This window comes from Camellia sinensis, chromosome 6 (assembly GCF_055761805.1).
Source record: "Camellia sinensis isolate YWXY chromosome 6, ASM5576180v1, whole genome shotgun sequence".
Lineage (NCBI taxonomy): Eukaryota > Viridiplantae > Streptophyta > Magnoliopsida > Ericales > Theaceae > Camellia > Camellia sinensis.
The window spans coordinates 14,297,490-14,315,479 of NC_138966.1; the positions used below are offsets into that span (position 1 = coordinate 14,297,490).

General features: G+C 37.9%; 1 pseudogene; it reads left to right on the forward strand.

Moving 5' to 3' along the window:
* LOC145789137 (putative serine/threonine-protein kinase PIX13) overlaps positions 1 to 17,990 on the forward strand; it is an 81,148-nt pseudogene that overhangs the window by 47,279 nt on the left and 15,879 nt on the right.

Genomic DNA, 17,990 nt, shown 5'->3' on the forward strand with positions numbered 1-17,990 from the left:
GGAGTGCCGCCTTACAATCTAGTTAGAGTTATCAATCATCTGTGAGTAGTAACTTTGTAAAGTTATGTTCAATGCTATGTATTTTCGGAATACTATGATACAAAATGATTGGTTCTTTGAAATGCTATGATATGTTGGAAACGAATGAATGATTGTCCAAGATTCTGAAAATTAACCGTGGCATCGTTAGCATTACATGATATGCATCCCTTTATGGGTCATCAGGTCCCTTTATGGTTCATCAGAACGTCTTTGTGCACATGAGTCATCAGAAAGCCTTCAAGGCAGTCCCTTTATGGATCATCAGGTCCCTTTATGGGTCATCAAGTCCTTTTATGGGTCATCAGAACGTCTCTGTGCACATGAGTCATCAGAAAGCCTTCAAGGAGTCCCTTTATAGGTCATCAGGTCCCTTTATGGGTCATTAGATTTGTGAACGCTATTGGATGTACCACGTACGATTATGTTACAAACCTAAATATGGAAATGATTATGAACAAGTATATGAATCTGTTTTGATAAGAACCTGATTTTTAACTCTGTGATGGACATCATTCGTTAAACCCTTTACTCTGTTATTATTCACTGAGCTTTAGCTCATTGTTTATATTATGTATGTAGGTGAGCAAGTTGGTGACCAGGCCTAGAGTTGACGGCCTATGCCATGGTTTTTGTCAGCCAACCCTCGCGCCTCCCGAAGAGGTTCCACTCGAAGTCAAGTCCTATGGCTGTTTTGTGTTCATGCCAGTCTTGTAAATGTTTTGTAAAGTCAGATCTTGGGATGTACACTTTGTAAATATTGGTATGTTTTGACTAACATGTTATGTATAAAAATAAGTTTTTGAAATGTTCTGTTCCATGTACGTCATCACAACTCATTGGACCCTGTTTATATTATATATTGCTTCCGCAGCCCCTTATTATTTGTTAAAGTATTCGGAGGCCTTTGGTAATCCATGGATTACTGGCTAGTTACGATGCTAGACCTACAGGGGCAGGTTTGGTTCGTGACAGCGTGGTATCAGAGCATAAGTTATACCGCACACACCATTCCATATGAGCTTAGGATGTCCTAGTAAGAAGTAGGGGCATTCCATCTGCATGTTATGTGTATTGTGTGAAAGCATAAATTCAAGTATAAATATGTGAATTTGAATACATAAAGTCTTGTTTACGTATAGCAAATGGACAATACAAGGAATGATGATACAGCAGGGTCCTCTGATGCCCGCATGAATAGAATGAAACAAATGCTTGCAACCTTAACCGAAGTGGTAATGCAATAACAAAGACAACAACCCTTGCCCCCTCCACCTCCTCCAACACAAGCTGAAGTAGATAACAGTGACATCATCAACTTGACACAAAAGTTCGTGAAAATGAAACCGCTGACATTCTATGGTGGGATTGAACCGTTGAAGGTAGAAACGTGGTTGCTTGAAATGGAGAAGTTGTATGAGGTGTTTCCTTGTTCAGAAGTCCAAAAAGTCCTTCTAGCCACCTATACCCTGAAGGATGAAGCCTGAAGGTGGTGGTTACTGATTCGAAATGGTCACGGAAATATGACATGGACTCAGTTCAATGCAATCTTCTATGACAACTATTTTCCTCAGTGCTTTCGAAACCGGAAGGTTTCAAAATTTCAGGAACTCAAACAAGGCAGAATGTCTGTAGCCGAATATGAGCCCAAGTTCACTGAGCTAGCCAAGTTTGCTCCCCATATGGTGGACACAGACGACAAAAAGGCCTGCAAGTTTAAAGATGGATTGGATCTAGACATACTGGATAGGGTGGGAGTCCTGAACCTACCCACATACGTGAGTATTTTGGATAGAGCATTAATGGCAGAATCCATTTTAGCAGCAAGGAAACAAACTCTTGTTCCACGGACTGATTGGACAGGGAAAAGATCGGGGAACAACTTCAAGAAGGGTCGTTCATTCTACGGGAATAAGAAATATAACACAGGATCGTACAACAACTCAAGCCAGAGTAGTGGTACCATGCCAACTTGCCCAGAATGTGGTAAGAAACACAATGGGACTTGTTATCGAGCTTTGGGCGCCTGTTACAGATGTGGAAAAACTGGTCATGTGATGAATGATTGTCCTGTCAGGTTTGAAAACGCCAACCATCCAGCGGCAAGTTCAGCTGGCTCCGCCTCTGCGGCCAAACCTAATGCAAAAGCAAATACCGGGAAAGAACCTCTGAGACAAGGTCGAGTGTTCGCCCTAGTGCCTGGTGACGTACCAAACACTTATACTGTGGTGTCAGGTACACTCTCTGTATGTTCTCAAAATGCATGTGTGTTGATAGATTCTGGTTCTACACATTCCTTTGTATCGCATGCTTTCTCTCGGAAATTGACTAGACCACTAGAACTTATGACATATGTGATATCTGTGACTACACCGTCTGGGGATTCTATGATGTGTGCTCATGTTTATCCAACGTGTGATGTTATGATTGGTGATATGATGTTATATGTGGACTTATTACCCTTGGGCATTCATCACTTTGATTGTATTTTGGGGATGGATTGGTTGACTAAATACTGTGCTACCATTGACTGTGCAAATAAAACTATTGTGTTTAAACCACTGAGTATGTCTGAATTTACTTTTAGTGGGAATGGGGTAGTTCCTCCCCCATACTTAGTCTCGGCTATGAAAGCTGTAAAACTGCTTAGGAAGGGATGTAGGGGTTATCTGTGTTGCATATTGACCACACCATCTGACAGTCCTACTGTAGAAACAATCCCTGTAGTGTGTGAATTTTCCGATGTGTTTCCGACTGATTTACCTGGGGACTTAGTTGATAGAGAAATTGAATTCACAGTTGAGACGTTTCCGAGGATACAACCTATTTCTAAGACTCCTTATAGAAAGTCTACTTCTGAATTAAAATAATTGAAAACCCAACTTCAGGAACTGTTAGACAAGAACTTTATCCATCCGAGTACTTCACCTTGGGGTGCTCCAGGTTTATTTGTTAAAAAGAATGATGGGTCTTTGAGATTTTGTATAGACTACCGGGAATTGAACAAAGTGACTATCAAGAACAAATACCCACTGCCCCGAATAGATGACTTGTTTGATCAACTTCAGGGTGCCCAAGTATTTTCTAAAATTGATCTCAGGTCTGGGTATCATCAATTAAAGGTTAGAGCCGAGGACATAGAGAAAACTGCATTCCGAACTAGATATGGACATTATGAATTCTTAGTAATGCCGTTTGGGATGACCAATGCGCCTGCTGCTTTCATGGATCTTATGAATAGGGTGTTTAAATCATATTTGGATGATTTTATTGTTGTATTTATTGATGATATTTTGATTTATTCTAAAGACAGGGAAGAACATGAGAATCATTTGAGAACCGCCCTGCAGATTTTGAGAGAAAAGAAATTGTATGCTAAATTGTCCAAGTGTGAATTTTGGCTTGATAGTGTGGCATTTTGGGTCATGTAATTGATAAGGATGGTGTTTCTGTGGACCCTCAGAAAATTGAAGCTATTGTGGATTGGCCTAGACCGACAAATGTGACCGAAGTCCGAAGTTTTCTAGGACTTGCAGGTTACTATCGGAGGTTTGTGAAGGACTTTTCCAAGCTTGCTTTGCCATTGACTCAATTAACTCAGAAGAATGTGTCATTTGACTGGAATGATCAACAGGAGACAACTTTCCAAGAGTTGAAAACTAGGTTAGTGACTGCACCAATTTTAACTTTGCCCAATGGTACTGATGGGTTTCAAGTGTACAGTGATGCTTCCTATAAAGGCTTGGGATGTGTCCTAATGCAAAATGGAAAGGTGATTGCCTATGCTTCTAGACAACTCCGACCTCATGAAAAGAATTACCCAACACATGATCTTGAATTGGCAGCCGTGGTGTTTGCTCTGAAAATATGGCGTCACTACTTGTATGGGGTAACTTGTGAGGTTTATACAGACCATAAAAGTTTGAAATATTTCTTCACCTAAAAGGAGTTGAATATGAGATAGAGACGTTGGTTGGAACTGATCAAGGATTATGATTTGCAAATCTTGTATCATCCAGGAAAGGCTAATATCGTAGCAGATGCCTTGAGCCGGAAATCTAGTGCGAATTTATCATGTTTGCTATCCAACCGAAAAGAATTGTTGACTGATCTTGAACAAGATGGGCTGTTAACTACTATTGCCGCTCAACCTACAATTCTTGATGAAATCAAACAGAAACAGTGCGAAGATGAATACCTGAAAAAGATCATGGAGGAGTTTGATTTGAAACCGAGGCTAGGATTTGTGTTTGAAAATGATGTGCTGAAATTTCAAAACCATCTTTGTGTGCCTGATTGTTATGATTTGAGGAAACGTGTTATGATCGAAGCTCACAATAGTAAAATTGCCATGCATCCGGGGAACATGAAAATGTATCACAACTTGAAACAGAATTTTTGGTGGCCTGGTATGAAAAAGAGTATTGCAGACGTTGTAACTAGATGTCTACAGTGCCAATAGGTAAAAGCTGAACATCAACGACCCGCTGATTTGTTACAGCCACTCCCAATACCAGAATGGAAATGGGTGCACATCACCATGGACTTCATTGTGGGATTGCCTCGTTCTTCTCGAGGTATGGACTCTATCTGGGTTATAATTGATCATTTAACTAAGTCTGCCCATTTTCTGCCTGTCAAAACCATTTATAACGCTGATAAATTGGCCAATATCTATATGACTGAAGTTGTGAGATTGCATGGAGTGCCAATATCTATAGTGTCTGATAGGGACTCAAAGTTTGTATCAAGATTTTGGCAGAGTTTGTAACAGGCTTTAGGGACCGAATTGAGATTAAGCAGTGCCTACCACCCACAGACGGATGGCCAAACTGAACGAACGAACCAAACTTTAAAAGATATGCTCAGAATGTGTGTGTTAGACTTTTAAAGGAATTGGGAGACTTACTTGCCATTGGCCGAATTTGTGTATAACAACAGCTACCATTCAAGTATTGAAATGGCGCCTTATGAGGCCTTGTATGGAAGGAAGTGTCGTTTTCCAATATGTTGGGCGGAAGTAGGTGACAGACTTTTGTTGGGGCCAGAACTTGTGCAAGAAACAACCGAGAAAGTGAAACTGATATAGCAACGTCTGAAAACTGCGCAGAGTCGGCAGAAAAGCTATGCTGATGTCCGCATGAGAGATAGGGAATACGAAGTTGGGGACCACGTGTTCATCAAGGTGACCCCGATGAAGGGTCAAACTCGATTCAGTATGAAAGGAAAACTGGCGCCAAGGTATGTTGGACCTTACGAGGTTCTCGAAAAGAACAATCCGGTGTCGTACAGGATAGCCTTACCTCCAGTAATGGAACATATGCATAACGTCTTTCATGTATTGATGCTTCGGGAATATTTGAGAGATCCACTTCACGTCATCGAACCGACACACGTGCTGTTGAAGGATGATTACACCTACGAGGAAAGACCCATTTAAGTTGTGAACCGCAGGATCAAGAAATTGATAAACAAAGAAATACCGCTGGTAAAAGTTGATTGGCAAAACCACGGAGGAACCTATGCAACTTGGGAAATGGAGGAAGATAAGATGAAAAGATACCCAGAATTATTCCCATTGAACCCAGTGTCCTTCCAGAATGAAGGTAATGCGAGTTTGGGGACCAAACTCTTTTAAGGGGGGAAGACTGTAATAACCCCGACCCTTAATGAACGTTAAGTCATGATTAAGTATGCCTAATAGTGATTTAGAAGAAATCTGGAATTTAATTTGCATATGTATTGCATCATTTTTGTGTTTTTATCTGTTCAGTGTTAAATTATCTGTTTGCGTTTCATGTTTTAAATTGAGGATTGAAGGCCTTATCGGCGGCCGAACCAGAAATTGATTAATGTTTTATGATCGTCGGAATTTATATGATTTTATGGCATGTTTAATTAAGATGTGTTTGGGTATGATTAAATTCAAATGAGCTAAAATTACATAGTTGGTCTTAATTACAATTTTGCCAAGATAGTAGGCCACCTTGTCTAAACATGTTGAAGCCTTAGCACACCCCATTCAAACACATTTCCTCAGCTCATTTTTGTTGTCCTAACCGACTAGAGAGAGAGGAATAGGAGAAATCTTGTGGTCTTCAAAGAATTGCTTGGAATTTAGGAGGATGGAAGGAGTCTTACATATTTGAACTTGTACATCTTGCATTCAAGGCTTAAGGTAAGGGAATTCATCTTTTTAGTTATGAATTTAAGTCACTTCATACTTGGTCCATGATAGATTGGTGACTGAAGCTAGAAATTGGTTTATAATGTTGATTTGGGTAAAGATTCATGCATGCATGTTCATAACATAGCATTTGGAAGTGTTTTCATGAGAATTCTTTGCATGCAAGGCCATATTCAAGTTATAGTCCATGAGTTCATCATGAATTGGAGTTTAATCTTGCATTTGGACATATTGCAGAGCATTGGATTTCAAATAAACACTTGCATGTTTCCTACACATCATGTTTTTTAAAGTATTGTTGAAATTATATTTAATTGAACTACCTTTGGACTTTGATTTCTCAAATTGATCTTCAAAACATGTTATTCTATGAATTTAAAAGGGTTTTCCAGAAAATTAGCCCAAAAGAATCGAATTTGGTACATTTAAACTTGATTTTGAACTTGGGGTTCAAGTCTGGAAATTCCAGATTTTGAACTCACGCTCAAGCGGGGGATAAGCCGCTCGAGTGGAAAATTCGTGCATCCAGTACTTTCATGTGTTTTACAGTCCGCTCGAGCGGGTATCTGAGTCAGAGGCTCGAGCGGGTATCGAGCGCCTACCAAGCGTATTTTTCATGCATCCAGTACTTTTGGCATGTTTCACATTACGCTCGAGCGTGGTATATTGCGCTCGAGCGGAGTATTTTGTTTACTTGTACGCTCGAGTGGGTAAACCTACGCTTGAGCGAGACCCCTGTTCTCTGAAAAATTTTTAAAAGAGTTCTAAAGGCATTCTTGCATCCTCATTCCATCATAGGCATTCCTAGGCCATGTTTAAGACTCCTTAATGGAAATTAAAGGGTAGAAACACACCAAGGGCAAACGAAACAAATTGTGTGGAATTCGAAAGGATGTTCAAGTGTGTGTGTTGTTTGTGTGTTCATGTAGGTCACACACCTCAAAACAAGTGGAGTGCCGCCTTACCATCTAGTTAGAGCTATCAATCATCTGTGAATAGTAACTTTGTAAAGTTATGTTCAATGCTATGTATTTTCGGAATACTATGATACAAAATGATTGGTTCTTCTAAATGCTATGATATGTTGGAAACGAATGAATGATTGTCCAAGATTCTGAAAGTTAACCATGGCATCCTTAGCATTACATGATATGCGTCCCTTTATGGGTCATCAGGTCCCTTTATGGGTCATCAGAACGTCTCTGTGCACATAAGTCATCAGAAAGCCTTCAAGGCAGTCCCTTTATGGGTCATCAGGTCCCTTTATGGGTCATTAGATTTGTGAACACTATTGGATGTACCGTGTATGATTATGTTACAAACCTGAATATGGAAATGATTATGAACAAGTATATGAATCTGTTTTGATAAGAACCTGATTTTTAACTCTGTGGTGGACATCATTCGTTAAACCCCTTTACTCTGTTATTATTCACCGGGTTTTAGCTCACTGTTTATATTATGTATGTAGGTGAGCAAGCTCGTGACCAGGCCTAGAGTTGACGGCCTATGCCATGGTTTTTGTCAGCCAACCCTCGCGCCTCCCGAAGAGGTTCTACTCGAAGTCAAGTCCTATGGCTATTTTGTGTTCATGCTAGTCTTGTAAATGTTTTGTAAAGTCAGATCTTGGGATGTACACTTTGTAAATATTGGTATGTTTTGACTAGCATGTTATGTATATAAATAAGTTTTTGAAATGTTCTGTTCCATGTACGTCATCACAGCTCATTGGACCCTGTTTATATTATATATTGCTTCCGCAGCCCCTTATTATTTGTTAAAGTATTCAGAGGCCTTTGGTAATCCATGGATTACTGGCCGGTTATGATGCTAGACCTACAGGGGCGGGTTTGGGTCGTAACAAGCATTCATATGCCATCTTAGATAGCCGAGTTTATTTTTTTTGCATTTTTGCATGCGTTGCATTAGGCATCTTAACATAGCTAGGATCATGCATTGATTTCTAACTAACTTCTGTTTTGGCTCGGAGTACACTGTGAGTGTTTACGCTTTAGCATCCTTGCATGTGTGTAAATGACTGCCATGATAGCATGCTTGCCATGAGGCTATTTGCTTAACTGCTATAATTGCATGAATGCTTGTGGATGAAGTCTTCATTACTTGAATTGGAACAATTCATCAAAATATGCGTTTTAAGCCCACTTGAGAGTGGCAAAATCATGTTTTTCTAAGCCCACTTGAGGGTGGCAAATCCGCTTTTTAGCCTACTTGCGAGTAGCACTTCCAAACCATCTTTCAAAAAACAAACATGAGATGTTTTGTTCCAATTTTTGCGATTGAGTCTATAGTTGTGTGCTGTGCGCGTCACATAGTAAGTTAGCCAATAAATCGGAATAAAAACACATGTGTTTTCAAAAACAACATATCATGTTAGTAGAGGCCGATCCTTTAATCGGGCGAGTGGGGGTGCTCATTTCAGGACCTTCCCCTCTCGTACCCAAGTTCCTGAGCCGAGGCAACTTTGGTGATGACAGACACGTGGCCTTTGGCACGAGTCAGGGTTTCTTAAATTTCTCAAAATAAAATATTTAGGTGGCAACTCTAAAATCTGGCAAAGCAGTCCATGTTTGGCACTTCTTGTTTAAAATCGATTTTCCAAAACGATTTGTCAGATTTGGACTCTTTGGTGATTTATCAGTCTTACATTGCACTTTGTGAGATTAGATTCAGAACCGTGACAGGAGTCCGAAATGTAGTAGCTAGAACCCAATTCGCGCCTTCGCGCGCGGAGCGAGTTCGGGGCGGTCTACACGCCCCCCTGACTCCACTGCCAAGGGACTCCATCTACCACCAAACTGACCATATTTGCTACACAGCACTTGTTTCCATAATGCTTTATCCTCAAAGCCATACTTCCACCACCATTTGATTAACAAACACTCATTGAATTCATTGAGCTTCCTCACACCAAGCCCACCTTGACTTTTATTTTTGCACACCTCCTCCCACTTTACAAGGTGCACTTTTCTCTTCACCTCATCACCACCCCACACAAAAGTGGATTGAATTCTATCTAACAGTTTGGCAACACCCACTGGCATCTTAAATATAGACATGAAATAAACCGACAAACCTGATAAAAAAGACTTAATCAGGGTAAGTCTACCTGCAAATGATAAGCATTTCTTTTTCCATAGAGGAAGTCTCTTCTTAAATTTATCAACCAATGGCTGCCACATTTTCTTTCTCCTTGGATTTGCACCTAAAGGCAAACCTAAATAATTCAAAGGCAACTTCTGAGTTAAACAATTCAACTTTTTAGCAAAGGCCTTCACCAAATCATCCTCAACACCAATTCCACAAACTTTACTTTTATGAAAATTAATCTTCAACCCAGACATTATTTCAAAACATCTCAAAATTCTCTTTATTGTAATGATTTCCTCCCAATTTGTTTCACAGAAAATAATTGTGTCATCCACGAACTGAAGATGAGACAACTTCAAATCACTATGACCCACAACAGCTCCTTTTATCAGCCCAATCTCTTTTGCTCTTTCTATTAAAATGTTGAGACCCTCTGCCACCAAGTTAAAAAGGAAAGGTGATAGGGGATCACCTTGCCTCAAACCTTTATGAGGAGAGAACTCTGAAGTTAGGGACCCATTGACTAACATAGAAATTCTTGCTGTTGAAATACATGATTTTATCCGACCCACCCACTTGACACCAAACCCAACATTAGACATCATGGAGCACAAGAACCCCCAATTGACTGAATCATACGCCTTTTCGAAATCCAATTTAAGGACGATACCTTTCTTCTTAGTCTTCTTCTACCAGTCTACAACCTCATTAGCAATTAAAATCCCATCGAATATACATCGACCACTCAAAAAACCTAATTGCACTTCACTAATAGTGTCTGGTAGAACCTGTCGCATTCTTTTTTATAATACTTTGGCAAGAATTTTATATACTGAGCTTACCAAATTTATAGGCCTGAAATCAGACAACCCAATGGGGCAATCCTTCTTTGGAATAAGTGAAATAAATGAGCTATTAACACCTTTAGCTAGCTTCCCATTTAAGTGAAATTCCTTCATCACTTGAATAACCTCAGCTTTCATAATATCCCAACACTTTTGGAAACAAGCTAGGTTGAATCCAACAAGCCCAGGGGCCTTATTCCCATCACACTCCTTCACAGCAGCCCAGATCTCTTCCTCTGTAAAGTCTGCCTCCAACATACTTGCAGCTTGGGGGCTTATTTTAGCAGTCACGCCTCCTAATTTAGGTTTGTCCACCCACTCCTCTGAAAACAGATTTTGAAAAAAAGTTCACTATTTCCTGTTTAACAAAATCTGGTCTATCAACCAAGGTCCCATTCATGGACACAGAATCAAGCATATTTTTCCTTTGTCTTTTACTAGCCATAATATGAAAAAACCTTGTGTTCTTATCGCCATTTTTCAGCCCATAACAACCTAGATTTTTGATGCCACATACTCTCTGTTTTCCTTTTCAAATCCCAAACTAAACACTGAACCTCTCTTCTGCACCTTTTTTCAAACTCTTGCAAGCCTCTAACTTCTGCCTTTAAACCCCACTCATGTAATTCACCCTCAGCTTTTTTTCAAATTTTCCTCCATATTTCCAAACGTTTCCCTATTCCACCTTCTTAGTTGACTGTGCAAATACTCTAGCTTTTTCATAATCCTGAAACTAGCCCACCCACTTACTTGATGGCTATCCCAGGCGTTTTTAACTTCAACCACAAAATTTGGATAAGTGCTCCATGCCTTGATACACCTAAATGGTCTAGGGCCCCAGTCCCTGTCATCATTCATAATAATAACTGGACAATGATCCAAAATGCTTCTATTCAATCCCCACTGTTTAAAAGGGAATTTCTCAAACCAACCAGTATCCAAAAGAAATCTATCTAACTTGCTCCACCGCTCTCCCTCCACATCATTACACCATGTAAATAACCTTCCTAACATTGGTAAATCGTGTAACTCCATGCTATCAATGAAAGCATTAAAGTCTTTCATCTCCCTGTCCCTTCTAATGCACCCTTTCCTTTCACTCATGAACCTTATCTCATTAAAGTCACCACCAATACACCAGGGTGCTGTGAAAGCTCCTCTCAATTTTGACAATGATTCCCAAAGCATTCTTCGACCAAAGACATCATTTGGTGCATAAACATTAACAATTACACACTCAAAAGAATTATTGATAATACTTGCCATTAAGATAAATCCTCTATTACTGCAGCATTCTTTAAGCTCAAATACCTCATGATTCCACAAACACAGAAGACCACCTGCACTTCCTTCTGCACCCACCTACAAAAAACCCACATCCTCTACTGGCCACAAAGACTTTATGAACCTATCATCAACATAGATTCTCTTTGTTTCTTGAAGTAGTAGCACCTCAATTTTTTTTATCTCTAACTAGTTTCTTAATGCTTCTCCTCTTCTCTGGTTTTCTCAGACCCCTTACATTCCATGTTGTGATCTTCATCAAGAAATATTTGACCTTTACCTGACCACCTGAGACTACCCAGTGGCTTAGGCAGCCACCTCGGCCTCCTCCGCTCTTTCTCTGTCCTTCATTTCAAGCATAATAATTATGTTTACAACCTCCTGCTCTTTGTCTTGGCATTCCATACCAACTACATTCCCAACTTGTAGTGTAACATAAGCCTCATCTCGAATCTTCCTCCTCCTCCTCGAATTATTACTTTGTGAAATTGACGCTAACATTGCCACCGCAGCTACTCTAAAAATTGCACCATTTCGAAAACTATTACTGGGCAAAACTCCTTTGTGAATCATATGGCTTCTACTTTGCTTTACTCTTCTTCGCATTTCAGAACCTTTTTTCTTACTCTTATTATCAGACACACCTCTTCTTGAAGCTATTACAGTACCTTGTCCCTTACTTCGAACCTGGGCTGATTTTAGCCCCAGTAATGGGCCATTTTGAGATTAGACGGCACACTCACTTAAATCCGAATCCACCCCAATGGGCCCAGCCACGACTGTCCCAGCCTGGATTCCTTTTAGTACTACATGAAGATTGATAGTAGGCCCAATACAGTTTGATTCACCAAAACTTCTCATAAGTCTAGTTGAGCGACCATAGCCCACCACATTTTGAATTTCATCTGGCGCCTTCTTCTTGGGCTCTCCAACAGCTCCAGACCTTCCATATTTCCTCCTTCATTACCTTTTATATTTCCTAGATCGCACTCTGTTTCATTTACCACCGAAACTACCAACTCCTCATTAACTCCATCTATTTCCATTTGCCCACTGTCCACCTTGTTCTCTTCATCTGTTGCCACCACATCATATTTTGCCACATCCGCATCATCCTTTGCCACCTCCTCATTACTTGCATTCCTACCATCCTCATCTTCCTTGCTTCTACCAGCACTTAGTAATTGTTGTTCACCGCCAACACTCTGTGAATTAGAGGCAAGAGACTCTTCACGTACCTCACGTCTACAAAGATTAGACATATCAAATAATGGATAATCCTCACAAACTCGAACTGGATACTTTAATCTACTGCAATCCAGCAAGACCACTGCATTAATGAACTCCACTCTAGATGTCACAATCCTAACCCTTCCATACTCAAAGGAGCAAGAATTGGTAATGGCATCGTCTAATTGCACCACATCCCCCCATAAGCTTCCAATATCTCTAAATGTATTAGAACTCCATAAATTTAGAGGTACTCCCATACAAGTAATCCAGACTCATCGTTCAGATGCAATGACCTTCTCTTTTCCCCACTCTGTTATGGAGTCAGTCCACTGAGTAATCCACTCATCCATATGTAACCTGTCCTCCTTCATTTGTTACTTGGAATGAAAGGTTAAGACAACTAACTTGCCACCCCATCTTCTAACTCTAACCCCTTTTATCCTTTCCTCTACCTCAGCTTTAAACTCGTCAAAGGACAGATATGCTTTAAGGCTCACCAACAAGCTTTCATACAACCATCCATTTCCAACCTCTCTTGCTTTAATTACAAATCAGTACCATTTTGCACAGCTTCTGCATAGGATCTCCTTCCTTGAATCTGCACTCCTGTTTGAAGGAATACCTTCTGATTCCCTCTCACCATCCGGTCCTTCCCTTTACTGGGTTCTTCCCCTTTACTAGGTTCTTCCCCCACCTTGCGCTCCTTTTTTTGATAATCTGCTAGCTTTACCTTCAAAGTCTTATTATCACAACACAACCCATCCGCCTTCTGAATTGCCACATCTGCTGCTACCCGACAGTCATACCTCACAAAGCCAAATCTTGTTCCTGTACCTTGTCTTCTCTTTGCCAGAATGAAGACGTCTTTGACAACTCCAAACTTACCAAACATGGAAAACAATCTCTTTGGATCCATGGAATTTGGTAAATCATCCACAAATATTGTAAACATTCCTTTAGTCCATGATTGTTGACCTCGCACACCTATCCTTTTTCTTCGTAGCACTGGAGTCCACCCTTCTCTTGTCATATTTTAGTCTCCCAACCTACCACTTCGTTGAACTTGTTTATTAGAAAGAGTTTTGAATAGGGTGTTTCGGCCATATTCCCTTTATGAACAAAATTTCATAAACACGGGATATCATTTTGATGTTTCATACACTTTTTTATACATTTATTTATATTATTTAAGTAAATGTTAAACAAACCAAGCTTTACAATATTTGCACTTAGGGCTGCAAATGAATCGAACTGTTCACAAATATGCTCAGCTCGACTCGTTAACGGCTCGGTTCGGCTCGACTCAATTCGTTTTATAAACGCGTCGAATTCGAGCTCGAATATTAGACTTATTTATCTTTATTTAAATTATATAATATATATATTAAATAATATATAAATATATATATATATATAAAGTATAAATACATTCTTTATATATTAAATAATTTTTTTATTTAAATAATATTTAAAAAAATATTAACGAGCCGAGTCGAGTTCGAGCCCAATTACTTATCATGCCAAGCTCGAATTCAATAAATGAGCTCAATAAGCAAATCACCTAAGCTCGAACTCGAGCTCAGCAAACCTCAGCTCATTTGCAACTTTATTTGCACTTGTTTATTAAGTTTTAAACGAGTTCACACGTAATAAAAATTTAACAAACCAAGTTCAAATGAGCCTTTATCAAACCGAGCTCGAACCTGTTCATGAATAACTCTGTTCATTTGCAACCCTATCTGCATCTCGTACTCTGTTCCAATAAAGTGGGACGAGGACAAGGTTTACTTTTTTGTTCCATTCTATCTACCCTACTCTCAATTTTATTTTAATATAATGAATAAAACATTAAAATATTACAGTTAATATTTATTTTTACTAATTTTTTTATCATCTTATATATTTTTACTGTCATCATTTATAACATATTACATTATCTTTAATTTTTATTTTCTCATTTCTAAAATTACAAAATTAACATATTCCCATTGTATGGTTAAAAGTCAATTTTTTACTTTTAAATTTTTTTAGATCACATCATCTTTTTATTTTTTTATATATTTTTAAAAAAATTAAAAATTTAATTTTTAACTTAGGCCTCGTTTGGCAAGAGGCTATTTTAGCCAATTAGCCAAAAAGTTACTAAATTAGCCAAAAAGCCAACAACCCATATCAAAAAGTCAAAGATACTCTTTTCTCTCTACTTTTTGCACATCTTTTCGTAATTAGCCAAAAAGTCATCCCAAACATACAAGTTTTTTTTACCTACCTTTTTAGCCAAATAGCCAAAAAGTTATTAAATTAGTCTGTTCCCAAACGAGGCCTTAATTTCTAAAATAGGCCATTGTCTTCTTGATATGATATGGGACAGAGACGTGTACAGAACGGAAAGATAAAAGATGTGTTTGATTTGTGTTTTGAGATAAATTTTCAAAAAAAAAAATTTGAAGAGAGAATTTATAAAAAAAAAAATTAGTTTAGATATGTGTCACAGAAAAACTAATTAAGAATGAAAAATGAAAGAGAAAAAGTTGTTGTTAAATTTGTAAGAGAGAAAAAGTTATTTTGAAATTTTTTTAAAAAATTAAAACCAAAAAACATTTTAAAATTTATATCTTGAGATATAAACAAAAACAAGTTCAAAGTCGCCCCATTGCCATTCCATCCCTTGGTCACGTAGGGACAGCTGAATTAAAATAGAAAGTCATGGGGAGTTGGCAAATTGACTAGACCAAGTCAAACGTTTCGATTTTGGAGGAAAATTCATACAACTTGCTTTTTGCTAATTGCGAAGGAAAAAGGTTGGACCCTTTTTTCGGAACCTTCATCACGGTAAATGTATTGCGATTAACTAATTTTTTATTTTTTATTGAGGGTTGTGAAAAAAAAAAAAAAAAAAAAAAAAAAAAAAAAAAAGTCTATATCATTTTTGAATTGCTACATGTCACTTTGCGCTTGTAATTTTGTGAAAATTCATACTTTACCTCTATAAAATAAAATGTTACATATTACACCTCTGGTTTGTAAAAATTACACTGTAATATAGCTTTGTAAAATAAATTAGTACATTTGGCCTACTGATTATGTAACACTGTTAGTGGTGTGAGATTGCGAGATTAACTTCTATAGAAAGAAGTTTGATACCTTTTGTAGTAGTTTATTTCTCCTCCATTATAGGGTTACATGTAATTAATAGTACTTGTTAAACTTGAGTTGGTTTATTAATTGTCAGGTTTTTTTGACTTTCTAGTTATTATGGACTACTGGTCTATCTGAAAATATGGGGTGTTTGGGGAAGTTGATAAAAAGTTGACTTTTTGACTTTTTGACTTTTTTAGTGGCTTTTTTGGCAAAAAAAATTGGGTTGTTTTGGGTAAAAAAAATTAACTTTTTTAGCTAAAAAAGTTGAAAAGTCAAAAAGTTGACTTTTTTAGCAACTTCCTAAAAGACCCCTATATACATTTTATATTTGTCATTACTCTTCTAATTATTGAAAAAAAAAAAAGAAAAAAAAAAGAGTAGTTTTGCTCTTAGTTTTCACTATATATTTTATGAGAGCTGCTAGGTAGCTCGAATTATCTCTGCCCCGAATGGCCCAAAGTGCCAAAACGACGTCGTTTTGGCACTTCTTTTTCTTTTTTTCTTTTTTTCTTTTTTTTCTTCCCTCTCTCTTTTTCCTTCCTCTTCTCCCTCTGTTCTTTCTTGTTCTTTCTGAAACCAAATCAAAATCAAGTTTCTTAACATTCCAAGCATATCATCACAAACCCAAGAAAAAAAAATAAAACAAAATAAAAATCTGAAACTTTTTTAATGGCTTTGTATGGTACATTCATTAAAGCAAAGGAAAGTGGAGGAACAAGGGAGAGAGCAGAGAGAAAGATGAAGGTTGGAAATGGTGTGGGTCCAAACATGGCCCATATATTTGAAAACATTACTTTTTTTCATGCTTGTAGTTTCAATTTCAACACTTTAAATATCCAAAATTTCATAAATCCATATCTAAAGAATTTCATAAACCCAAATCTGTACACATTCTTTGAAGAATTCCTGCCAAGTATACTGCAAGAAAAGAAGAAGAACCTCAACTATTGCCCACCCCAATCATGAACCAAATCTAGAGAAGGTGAGTAGGGTGAGGGCTAACATCGGAGAGAAAGAGTCGATCATTGGTGGTGGTGGTTAGATCGTTGGTGGTGGCAGTGTGGTAATCGTTATTTGAGAGAGAGAGAGAAAGAGAGAGAGAGAGAAAAAAGATGAGAGCTAGATCTAAGAGAATCAAAATCAAAACAAGCTTTCCCTTCTCTTTTTTTGCTTCTCCTTTCCTCCTCCTCTTTTTCTCTTGCCTCTTTGTGTCTCTCTCTTTCTCTGAAATCAGTTTGAAGGAAGAAGGAAAAAGAAAGGGAAAAAAAAAAAAGACGACGTCATTTTTCAATTCGGGGCAATCGAGTCACGGTATTCTCGAACTACCAAGCTTTATTCATATTTTATTAAGTTTTAAAAATAAATTGTACAAGGTGTAAATTTTGTAAATTATCATAAACAAAGTACAATTTTCACAAAACTGGTAAAAAAAAGTATAATTTTAATTTTACAAGTATCAAAGTGCAACTTTAATAGAACTAGGGGCAAAGTAATCATTAATTCTTATAAAAATCTATAAACATGACTAAAATAGTACATGAACAAACATTTTGAGTGATGGCAAACCAAAACAAAAAGAGAGTATATAATTAGGACTTATCATTGATTTTTAAACTAGGAATAAATCAAATTAGTCATCCAAATCTAGTAACGCTGTTGGGTTACTGTTGGGAAGATGATCAATTCCTCCTAATTTATGAACACGTGCAAAAAGGTGTTGGAAAAAATGATTTTTGGGGACTTTAATTTAATATTAAAGTGTGGTGACTTTAATTAAATATTAAAGTGGGTCCTAACCATTTATTATGTTGGGTCCAAGTGAGCCAAAAACCATTGGGTTTTGAATAAGAAATTGCCAAGAAATTGCTTCATGATGTTAGATTCATGAATAGGATTTTAAAGAGTATTTAAATCTTTTTTCTTGGCTAAAAGGTGTGAATCCTTTGGGCATCCATCCTTTTCTTTTTGTGGAAAGGGGCTATGGATGCTTGGTGTTATAATGACTAGCCTTAAAGGCTGGAGGCTTTTCCTCTCTCCCCTATACATGTATAAATTGAGACCCTCCTGTCAAGTTTCAATATAGAAATTTTTGCTTCCATTTTACAAGTCAGTTTGCCAGATAGTTCCTATTGGGAGAGAGTGCTGCCATTGTT